The sequence below is a fragment of the Ammospiza caudacuta genome, chromosome 4, assembly GCF_027887145.1.
Source record: "Ammospiza caudacuta isolate bAmmCau1 chromosome 4, bAmmCau1.pri, whole genome shotgun sequence".
NCBI lineage: Eukaryota > Metazoa > Chordata > Aves > Passeriformes > Passerellidae > Ammospiza > Ammospiza caudacuta.
This window is the reverse complement of record NC_080596.1, coordinates 48,759,621-48,771,736: the sequence shown is the minus strand read 5'-3', so window position 1 is coordinate 48,771,736 and position 12,116 is coordinate 48,759,621.

The window sequence follows — 12,116 nt, the reverse complement described above, 5'->3', positions numbered from 1 at the left end:
AGAGAGACTTGAAGATTTTTAACATCTAAGGAAACTCATATTCTGATAAAAATAAAGATAAGAGAGAATGCAGCAAAAAGTGTTTTTCTGGTTATGTTGTGTATTGGTCAATCTTTTAAGAAAAACTATCTGTCCCATACATTACAGTCTGTCATCCCTTACTGCCAGAACACTGATTGATGTACAGTAATGGACAAGAAAGGAACCAGTCTTTTCATTTTCTGCATAAGTATTTTCATGAAGATAAATGTGGATGTTGAAAATTGAAATAGAAACGCTGAAGAAATATATGATTAATACATATTTCTCATAGATTTTTAGTTGCCACATGCATAAATGTACCCCAAAGCATATGTTCTTACCAAACAATAAAAAGAATATATTACTACAATGAAGTGAATAGTATTCTAATCAATACTCTTCTGATTACAATAGTAGGAAGTTACAAATGGAAAAATAGAATATATAACAGGTAGACACACTTTACATATTGCTATTGGTGTTTAACACAAACTATATTTGTATCAGCTACTATGGTTTAAAATGCCAGAATATTAGAGGAAAAAATTCTTTAGTAAGTAATTTACCTCAGCTTTGTCAGACAACCATTTCTCAGCAGAGATTTCTGCATGTAGAGCAGAGGGAAGAACGATGGTAAACAGAAGCATGAATCATTCCTATAACATGTTCTGAGTTTTGCTGACTGGAAAGAATTGGTCTCCATACATGCAGACTCCTCAAACAAAGACTGGCACAGTCTGGGACTCAAAGTCCATCTCACTCCCTGCTACCCAAAGAAATGCACTCTGTGGCTTGCAAAGCAATAGGAGGAGCAGGACACTATTGATCAAAATCATCACATCTCTTAGCTCCGTGGTGCTGACTACAAGTGTAATTCAAACTCCCTGTCCTGTAGTGAAAGCCTTCTGATGAATTATCTCAAGATAATAAAGAAGCTGTCTCTGTAAATGCAGCAGTTATGTTCCCCTGGGCCCAACTGCTGAGTATTAGAGAAATTTGAAAAACAGTATTGAACTTGAAATGACTACCAGATTCATTTAATTTTAATTTAGTTTGGCATTATGAGGAGTTATATGAAGGAGATATGCATGTGGACATGATGATTTCTTTCCTTAAACACACCTAAAAAGTAACTGCACTTTAAATAGTCATAATTTTTCAGATAGTGTTTATTTAATAGCAATTAATCAATGTTTTCTGGTAATCAGAATATGGATTATTATTTTACACTAGTAAAAAAATTAAGGTTTTTTCACCTTTGATAATGGACCACTTGAAATTAATTTATTCATCTTTGCAGCAACAGAAACCCTGCTACATTTGTGATTATAAGATTACTCAGAAGTGAGACAATGATGAAGACATGGGTTTCAATACAGATTTTTCAGAATCCTGCAGCTCTCAGTAGGGTAATTACATCATCCAAAATGCACCCCACCAAGAAAAAAAAACATAAAAAGAACAAGATAATGAAAAAAAAAGAACCAGCTGTTTTTGATTTGTAGTCCAAGTGTTAACCTAAGTCTCTGCACAGAACAACATGAGACAGTAAATTGCAAGTATTGTTCTATTCAAAAAGACAGCAGAAGAAAATGAAAGTAAAAGGAGTTCATAAGATGTTCAGAAACTAAGTACAATATTCTCATTGCAGTTTAATGAGAACCGGTCTTTAACTCTCATCTTGCAACAAATCTCTGAAGAATAAACATCTAAGAACTAAATGTATTGATAAAGCAAAGGAGAATTACAAACATATACAATATTGCTATGATATAACAGTTTCACATTAATCTTGAGACTGTGTCTAAAATTTAGTTTCATTATACCACAAAATCAATTTCCATGGGACTGCTCACAGCTTGCTCTCACTCATATAAGAAATTAGTTCGCATTAAAAAAATATTTGTTCTATTGTCTTATCTATTTGATACCTTTTAATAAAAATGCTGGCATAGTTTCATGGACCCCCTAGCTGAGCTATCTTCATTTCCTATACATCTGTATTGAAAGAAAACCAATCCCTTAAGAAACAAACCAACCAACCCAGCAAAACCAAAATTAAACACAACTAAAGCAGACCCAAAACATTTTAATAATTACTTCACATCCAAAAGGTGACATAAAGCTTTTTCTTATGTTTCTATAAAGCTAACCAGAGGGGTGAAAATTTAGGAGAGATCATGGAAAGCTTTTCCTGAAGTTTACTTGCAACCACACTGCAAAAGTCTAAAGAGTAGAACTGAACAAAACATTAACATTAACTGACTAAGGGTAAAGTCCCAGCATTTTCACTCTCTGAAGTGTTTTTTAAAATCTAACTTCAAGGAACATGGTTCATTGTAGGTGCTGTAAATAAGTTTTCTAGCCATGATTATGGAGGACCTGGGGAGGAATAGCCCCCTGCACCAGCACAGGCTGGGATTGATCTGCTGGGAAGAAGCTCTGCAGAGAGGGACCTGGGGGTCCTCGTGGGCAACAAGCTGCCCATGAGGCAGCAGCGTGTCCTGGTGGCCAAGAAGGCCAATGGGATCCTGTGGGACATTAGGGAGGACATTGCCAGCAGGCTGAGGGAGGTGACCCTGCCCCTCTACTCAGCCCTGGTGAGGCCACACCAGGAGTGCAGTGCCCAGCTCTGGGCTCCTCAGAACAAGAGAGACATGGAGCTCCTGGAGCAGGTCCAGTGGAGGGCAACAAAGATGAGTGAGGGACTGGAGTATTTCACTAATGAGGAAAGGTTGATGGAGATGATTCTCTTCAGCCTGGAGACAAGTGGGAGAGGACCTAATAAAGAGAATGGAGCAAGGCTCTTCTTGGTGGTGACAAGAGGCAACAGGCAGACACTGATGCACAGGAAGCTCTACCTGAACAGGATTAAGATCTTCTGTACTGTGTGGAGATCTTCTCCCTGCATGGGAACTGATAGCCCAGAGAGGATGTGGAGTCTTCCTCTTTGGAGATATTCAAGAACCATCTGAACATGATCCTGTGCCCTGTGCTCTAGGATGACCCTGGATGATCAAGGGAGTTGGACCAGATGACCCACTGTGGTGTCACTTCAAACCTCACCCACTCTGTGGTTCTGTGAAATACACCTGAATCTATCTAAGATCCTTCCCAGAGCCTATCCAGACATATGTTGGAGAATAATGTATTCTACTAGAAATCCTGCATCTTGCATATAAACTGCATATGCATGACTGGAAAAAATTCAAAGAATTTGGAGACATATTTTAATGCAGAATATAAGAGTGGACTAAGCAATGACTTAAAAATCCTAAAAAAAAGATAAGTAAAGACTGTGCATAAGGGTCATGGGAAGTGAATTATTTCATACAGAAAATAATAAATACACTGAATAAACTGTCAAAATTGAAAGCCTGGATTTTGCCAGAAGACAGATGAATTTCACACACTAAGCAGCAAAGCTTTGAAGTGAATGTATCAAAAAACTGGAAAGGGTGGCACAGCGGTTCAAAAAAGATATGTTCACTACAGAGAAAAGTCTTCAAACCCAGGCTAAAAAAAATAAATACATAAAAAAAACCTGCCTCTAATTCTGGTATTGCTGTTTTCTGCTGTAAGGGAAAGGCCCAGGGAATTTCCTATTTAAAAATGAGCAAATGAACAAAATCTATGCTTAGATCATAGTGTTTGAAGTCTGAATCCTAAGAAAAAAATATCTACTCATGTTCCGTATGTTCAAAAAAGGAAGAAGATTTTATTAATTTACAAAAGAATTCTAATGATATTCAAAAGTCTGTGAATATGAGCATTTTGAAGGCATTCATTAAGGAATTTAGGAATTTTTAAAAATACTGACTTTAGGAGAAGAGGAAGATCCTGTGTTACAAAGAAGTGCATAAAAATACCTCTGTAAAGGTTACCACAAATTAGCAAATCAATGAAAACTAAGATTGTTCAAGAAACAAAACTACATGTAAGAATAGAAAATTAAGCAGGTTAGCATGAAAACTATTAAAAAAAGAGAATTTTTTAGATAAAGTCGAGAAAAATGAAGAAAAAAGTGAGCTACATCCTAGGGCTAATTAGAGACTTAAAATTCCAAAAATTAAATTAAAACTATGGGTTTAACTTCCTGTGTGTGGAGCCACAGTCAGAAGTAATCAATCTCATTTAATGCACTCAAGAAAATATTTGAAGCATATAGGAGTAAATGTCTCAAAACCTCCCTATTTCAATATCAATAGAATAGTACTTGGGACTGATTATGTACAATATTAGGCACACCCTATCCCTCAGAATACATATCTCACTAGCTGAAGTAACTGGTAAGACAGCATGGTTAGAAGGTTTGGTTTTATACAAATGGCAGTTCTGTCATTTAAAACACCTCCTTTATAAACACTGTAAATTATGTTCCAGTTACATTCAGGATTTATATTTTGAAAAAGTAGCTATTATTCATGGAAAATAATCAGCAGTGCTGCTAAGAATAGCATGCTGATACTCAGCACCAGCTCCAGAAGAGCGAATTGTTGTGGCAGCTTGCAGGGACATCCAAAGTCTGCAACCATCTCCCCAGTTCGAAAAGGGAGCAGCTGCAGAGGGGGCCGTGGTGGCGCCAGGTCACTGCAGCAGCAACATCAGAATGTAAAAGAGGGCAGACGCCTGACCTTGGAGCTGGATGGGGTCCTTCAAGTGTACTAAGACTGGCAGTGTCCCAGAAAGGAAGAACCCTTTTTTTGTTGACAGCTTTGCAAATTTTTTTTCATCGTAGAAAATTACGGATTTCCCATGGAAATGCGCTGAAAAAGGTGTGAGGATGCAGGATAAAATCCAGTACTGACATGTACGCTACAACATATACAGAAACTGTAAGTGCAAGTTTTACAGAGATTAAATGGAAATATAAAGCATAGATTGGGATAAATAAGAAGTCTTACTTTAGGAAGCATTTTGAAAAAGTATATAGCACCGAAAAAAAAAAAAAAAAAGCATAGATTCATCCTATGACTGCAAGGCAGGAAATTTACATTATTTCTTGCATGCTAATCTTGTGTTGGCAGAAAATATAGATAAGTTAAGACAGTCACAGGGCACAATGTTTTTTTCTGAATAAAAAAGAAATTAAAGCAATTCAGAAATAAAAGAGAACTAATCTGTCAACTGAGAAATTATGTCCTTTCATCTTGTGTTTCATTAGCAGGTCCCAAATTCCTACATACTACTGGTGACAATAAAGTGAATACATACTTTATTATGTCATATCTTTCTGTCTCTCCATTTCCCAGTGTTTCCTGCTGTTAAAAATAAGTTAGTTCCTATTCAGTCACAGTTTGTAATTGTGTACTTACACAAATACAATGCCTTTCATGGCTGCATGGTTTTAACACAGCAGAAGAACATAATATCAGTGAGAAATAGAACATTACAATCCTTGTGGTCCCATGTATGGTGTGAGAAATATATTATTCCCACTCCCCCTTATAATGTAGAATAAAATCAAAATGAGCCATTACCAGAGGCAAATAATGAGTTTGTAAAAATTGAAGTGGATGGATGAATTTTCCTTCATTTTGCAGTAATTTATATCTACCAGAGGCACAAACATTTGCATTTTTATGAATATAGCACATAACACTTTATGAAAAATTAGGTTTGGATTTCACCCGTGTCATGATTTGAGCCTGTTAGCAACCTCCAGAGCATTATTTCTATTATGCTATACCTATATGCTACTCCTCTTTCTGGGACACAGACAGAAAAGCAAAAAAGGAGGAAACTAACATGGAAAAAACAGGCCAATAGTATGCAAAAGAAAAATTTACCAGCTGGCAGAAGGTGTGTATTCAAATCAGCCACAGCACCTATATTAGAGGTAATGTTCCAAAAACACAGTCCAGACAGAGAAAACTAGTGAATCATCTTTTCTAGAGAATTACTTCATACAGTATCTTGCTACTTGAAAATCACATATATCTCCATATTTTTTTGGTTCATTAAATCAATCAATCTGACACAGTAAAACATCTTAATAAAGACGGGTCAGACATTTTAAAATGGTACAATAGAAACCCCTTGCTGTCACACAAGGATAAAGGCAATTACATTTTTAAAGAATATTGTTTAAGGACACATAAATTTTCATGCCAACACTCCAGGCTCCCACACACTCTAAGACATAGTCACTCTCATGTTTTATCTCATAATACTTCCAAAGAAAAGCTTTGAAAATTCTTCATGTCACCTAAAAGATGTAAAGTGGAATTCCAAGATGATGTTTGAACATTATTGTAATTTTTGTTTTAGAAAGCATGAATGTCAATGAAGTCATAAATCTGACATCTTGAATTTGTGATATGTACCTGTGATAACTGAATTCAAATTCCTCAGACTCTATAAGGATGTAAAACACCACCTAGATTTTCCATAAGAAGACTATCTTTCTTCTTTTATAGATTGCTTTTCCGTATTGCATTTTCTTTTAAGAACCTACCTTATCCATAGAAGAATTTCTCCTTTAGGTCCCATCTGATATTTATAAAAATGATTTGATCATTGTCATTAATTTCCATGGAAATTAAACTAGTTGAATTTCATCCATTTGCAAATAATTGCACACTGGTATTTACAAAATCGCTTGCCTAAAAGTTCTAAAATCTACTAACAAACAATTTGTTTTCAAAACATATTTAAACCTTTGGAGAAACAACTTCAAACACCGGCTTATGCAGCATTTGTAATATCAGATAAGTCCCAAATCAGAAAGAGGGGGTGAAGAAGGAGCAAGAAATCAGGGGAGCGGTACCTTTCTACCTCAAATTTTATTCTTAGTATAGATATGGTACAAATAATATCCTGAAGTTAAAAGTCCCCAGTCTGCAGCTGGTAAGCTCTGGTACATGAGTATTAGATTTGTGTCTGCTAATATTTTTTCTCACATATTTCTTAAACACTATTACATAGACATCCTAGAATGACAATAGCATTGAGTGCATGCTTCAGAGCTTGCAAAGAACATATCTTCTTCTGGTTTTTAGAATTCATAGAGAAAAAAAATAGCTATTCTAATACCAATAATTTTTTTGTGTTTATGAATCAGATAAAGCACAAATACAGAAAGGCCAGATTTGTCTCATTCTCCAATATGAAGTGACATCAGGGATGAATTAAGTCCACTAACTACCTGCAACACAGATTTATTAGACCCACTGTGATTTTATTTTTTTTTTAATATGCTTTCCTGCAATACTAGCCAGGGAGTTGTTTAATTTGGCTGCTGAGCTCTTGCCACAAAGATTTTGGATCCAGTTCCCAAAAAGAAACAGACAAATAAATGATCCTTTGGTAAATATTTGACCCACTGAACTCTTTCTGTAGTCTTTTAACTAACAATATATCATAAAATACACTGGCATTTCTGTATTAAATCAAGCCAGTGTTTCTTTGATAGTGTACTGGGTTTGTATGGAAAGGTTTTGCAGGGAGACTACACTGCTCGTTCATGTGAGAAGCTGCTTCTCACAGAATTTTCCAGTGAAGCTGATGGCATTTGTTACCCAGACATACCCACTTGGCTGAGGCCAAGTCTATCAGTGAAAATGGTGGCACCTCTGGGAAAATGTATTTAAGGAAAAAGAAATTATTCACCAATAGCAGGAGCAGCCAGAGAGAGGAATGAGAATACGTGGTAGCCGCAGCTCTGCAGCACCCAGTTCAGTGGAGGAAGAAGGGAATGTGCTCCAAGTGTGGGAGCTGAGATCCCCCCACAGCCACAGTGAAGACCATGGTGGGGCAGCAGTGCCCCTGGAGCCCATGGAGGACCATGGGGATGCAGAGACCCTCCTGCAGTCATGGAGAGCCCCAGGCTGGAGCAGGTGAGTGCCCAGAGGAGGCTGTGACCGTGTGGAAAGCCCATACTGCAGCAGGCTCCTGGCAGGACCTGTGGACCTGGGGAGAGAGGAGTGCATGCAGGACTTGTGACCCTGCAGGGGACCCAGTTTGGAGCAGCTGGCTCCTGAAGGACTGCACCCCATGAAAGGAATCCACTCTGGAGCAATTTGTGAAGAACTGCAGCCCATGGGATGGACTCACATTGGAGAAGTTCATGGAGGGCTGTCTCTGTGGGAGGACCCCATGCTGGATGACAAGTGTGAGGAGTCCTCACACTGAGAAGGAAGGAGCAGAACAGATGTTATAAACTGACCACAATCTCCAGGTCACACTCTTATATGTTGCTGAAATGGGGAAGAGGTAGAGAATTCAGGAGAGAAAGTGAAGAAGGGACCAGTGGGAGGAAGATGTATAAAGATTTAGGTTTTATTTCTAATTACCCTACTCTGATTTGATTGGTAATAAATTCAGGCAATTTCCCCAAGTCAATTCTGTGTTGCCCATGACAGTAACTGGCCAGTGATCCTTACCTGAATTCACAAATCCTTCATTCTCTTTTTTCTCCCTGTCCAGCTTAGGAGGCAAGTGACACAGCAACTATAGTGGGAATCTGGCATCTAGCCACAGTTAAACCACCACAGATACAATGAAATATAACTGTGCTAAATGAATTTTCATAATACAAATAGAGAGGAAATTATATTAAAAAGTGAAGATAATGGTCTGAGCAGATAAAAGGCAAACAAAAAAATATAAAACAAATAGAAAAGGCAGCTTAATTTCTCACCAATGCAACAGCTATTCCCAGATGTCTCCCTGGTTTTTTGTTGTTTTGTTTTTAACGAGATCCTTTCTGTGGGGTATTTCTGGTCGAATGGCATATACTGCACTTGAATGCTAAAAAGAAATCTTAGCAAAATAAATACAAACAAGCAAACAAAGTCACAATCTGTATCATAAATTAATTCTCTAGCTGCTCAACTTGAAAGTATGTCTTCCCATTTATTGACAAAACATGTTTCCCAGATATCACAGTTTCCCAGCTTCACAGATTTGTAAAAGATCATAGAATCATAGAATGGTTGGCTTGGAAGGAACCTTAAAAACCATCTAGTTCCATCCCTCCCTGCCATGGACAGGGACACCTTCCTCTAGACCAATTTGCACTAAGACCCATCCAGCCTGGCCTTGAATACCTCCAGGGATCAGGAGTCTCTGGGCACTCTGTTCCATTGTCTTTCCCTTTGAAAGAATTTCTTAACACCTAATCTGAATCTACCCTCCTTCATATTAAAGGAATATTTTCATGCATTAAAGGACTATTTTCCCAACTTTCTAAAAATCTTCTTAGCTTTACTACTTCCCACATCCTTGTACTATTGCTACTTGACCTACTAGATCCTTCTGAAATGCAGTGTTTTCTTGAACAATCAACAAAAAATACTATACATGAACTTACTTGCAGACTAAATCTTTACTTTGTTGGCTTACTTGCAGATGAAATCTTTCTTTAGTTGGCTTTTAAACTTTTATAATGAATTAAAAACTGCATTGTTATAATCTTTCTGGGATAATGCTGGGATGCTAGTTTCAAACATGAGTTAAAAGTGCTCCAAGAAAGCTCTCTTATTTAACATACATATAAAAATATTTTTTTATTAAAGAATTCAGGAAAAACTCAACATGAAAAAGTATATGTTACCTGCAGGGAGAAAAAGAATAGTGAGAGGAAATGTTGCATTCCTGTGGTATTATGGCATGAATTACTGCCAAAAGATCTCTGTGAGATTTTGTCAGAGCAAAAAGTGATAAGTAAAAAGTTATGGTGGTTCATAGCCTTCTTCAACCTTATAAAATTTACTGAATACAGGGGACACTAAAATGAATAAATTAAAGCATATATGCAAGTTCATTAGTGACTTTCCTTTAGCAAAGAAAACATAAATTTAGATATTTTGTAAGTTTCATGTTAAAAACTTCATTGTCCAAAGAAGAAGTGTCCTTTGAGCTTAAAGAGCCCTAATGCTACTCAAAAAATAAAATTAAGCAGGAACACTAGAAAGCACTTTGAATACAATGGCTTTGAATACAATGACAGTATATTGCATACAATATACAGTCCCCAGGAGAAAAAAATAAATTATTATTCAAAAGGAGTGCCAAAGTTCAAAGAGGACCAGAGTGGAGAATTAGTGTTTATTATTTTAGTCTTTTTTATTCTTTGTATCTCACTTCTGCTGTTGTTTTTTTCCAATTTTTATATAGTGTAAATTACTGGCACGCTTCTCATTTTATGACCCTTAAGTAATGCAAAGATTGAACCAGGCAGTTAGAATTGAATTAAAATATGTGTAATCTATGGCCTGAAAGTCAGCAAAAGGAGTAAATATATTTGTGTTTTCTAACAGAGTTTTTGTATTGCCTCATAATAACACTTTGTTCTTCCACTTCATTAACTAGTATCAGCAGCGGTAGCTCCATGTAATTGATACTATTGTCTGCTTGATCTGGAGTAAAATCAATTATTAACAAAACTCGTTTGAGTGTTTCTCTATTTTATGATACATTCTGCAAGCTCTACAATAATCCTTACAGAAACTGAAATGAAAGTGTTTGGAATGCTGCACAACATTGTAGAGATGGGATGGTTACAGACATGACTCATGTCAAGTGGAGAGCGAAAAAGTTGAGAAATATTTTGAATGGTTTTAAATTAAAAATTTCTTGATGAGTGAATAAATTCATGACAGTGTGGTTCCTTTTTTCTATTGTTTCTAGGGGTCTATGCATGCTTGTAAGTTCTTGAATATTCCACACAAGGGCAAAAGATCCTGTTTTAGGAAAGGTGGAGCACAGCCTTTGTTTGGTTCATTACATTTTGCACCTTTTGTCAACACTTTGCAGAAAACACAAAGGAATTAGAAGCTTTTAAATGCATTACACTGAAAAAGTGCTTAACAGTTATAAAAGAGTTAAATATACAAGAAAATAATACAAGAAAATTGAAAAGAAAAATACTGATGAAGTTCCAGTAGAATTCATGAAGCAGAACAAAAACATATTCTAAAATCAAAAACAAATAAGTTTTTTTAGTGTGCAGATATTTTATCTAAGTTTTCTGCAGTTGCTGTGAAGACAAAATGAAAGGTTTTTAAATTTATTTAGTCCAAAAGTGTGTAGATACCACAGCCTCAGATGCAGGTACGAGTTCTGTGCATTTCAGGAAAGGGAATGGAAGGCTAGCCTTAATCTGATTTTCCAGTTTTTTAATGCTTGCTATGACAGAAACCATTACAAACTAAATCAAAATTTAACCCACCCCTAGGAGGCACTTTAAATTAAACTTGTTTTAGAAAATCCCATAGAGCCCTGGGGTAGCAGGTCTGAGAAGGACACCATGTCCAAACACAGAGCTCTGAGGAAAAAACATGATTCCTAGAGAACCAAGCTGTTAGGAAAAAAATTCCATTAATGAAGAGCATAAAATTCTTCATAACACTCTAAAGCTCAGCAACACGTAGCCTGGGAGCTGTGGTTCTGCTATTTGGGGTTGGAGCCTGGGATGGTTGTGGAGCACATGGAAATGCTCACAGTATGATCAGGTGTAACTGAGATGATGGATAGGACAGGTCTTTGTCACAGGATCTGACATTTCAGTTGCTATGGACAATTAGCAAAAACACAGCTCTGGATGCTCTGCCACTGACTAAAGTTGTGATATGTGGAAAAGACTCATGCACAGCTCAGCCTTCTGCCTGAGGCATTGCCTCTAAGGGCACTGAGAAACAGAAATATAAGGAATAAAGAATACCCTGCTTTTTGGTTACACTGAAATTCTCTTGTGTATGTTTGCATAATATACTTCCCATAGTATAATAAACCCCTAGCCTGTCTGCCTACAGTAGAGGATGTAGGATTAGAAATGTCCTTGTTACAATTTTATTCCCTCTCCATGCCATTTTTCTCAGCACTATACTTTTTTTCCTCTTCTGTACAAGATAATAAAAGAATGGAATACCTTTCCTGTTATCCAGCTATTCAGCTGAAAATAAGAGGATAATGAAAGAATGATTCAATGTCCATTTGGAAAGTCAATCAAAGTGAATTTTGATCTATTCTCAAAGGCTTACAAATGAGCAGAAAAAAATCATTACATAAATCCCGATTCACAGTTCCTTTCAGTAATATGGATAGGCATTAAGTATACATGACATGATTTTTAAGGGAACTTCTAGCTCTTT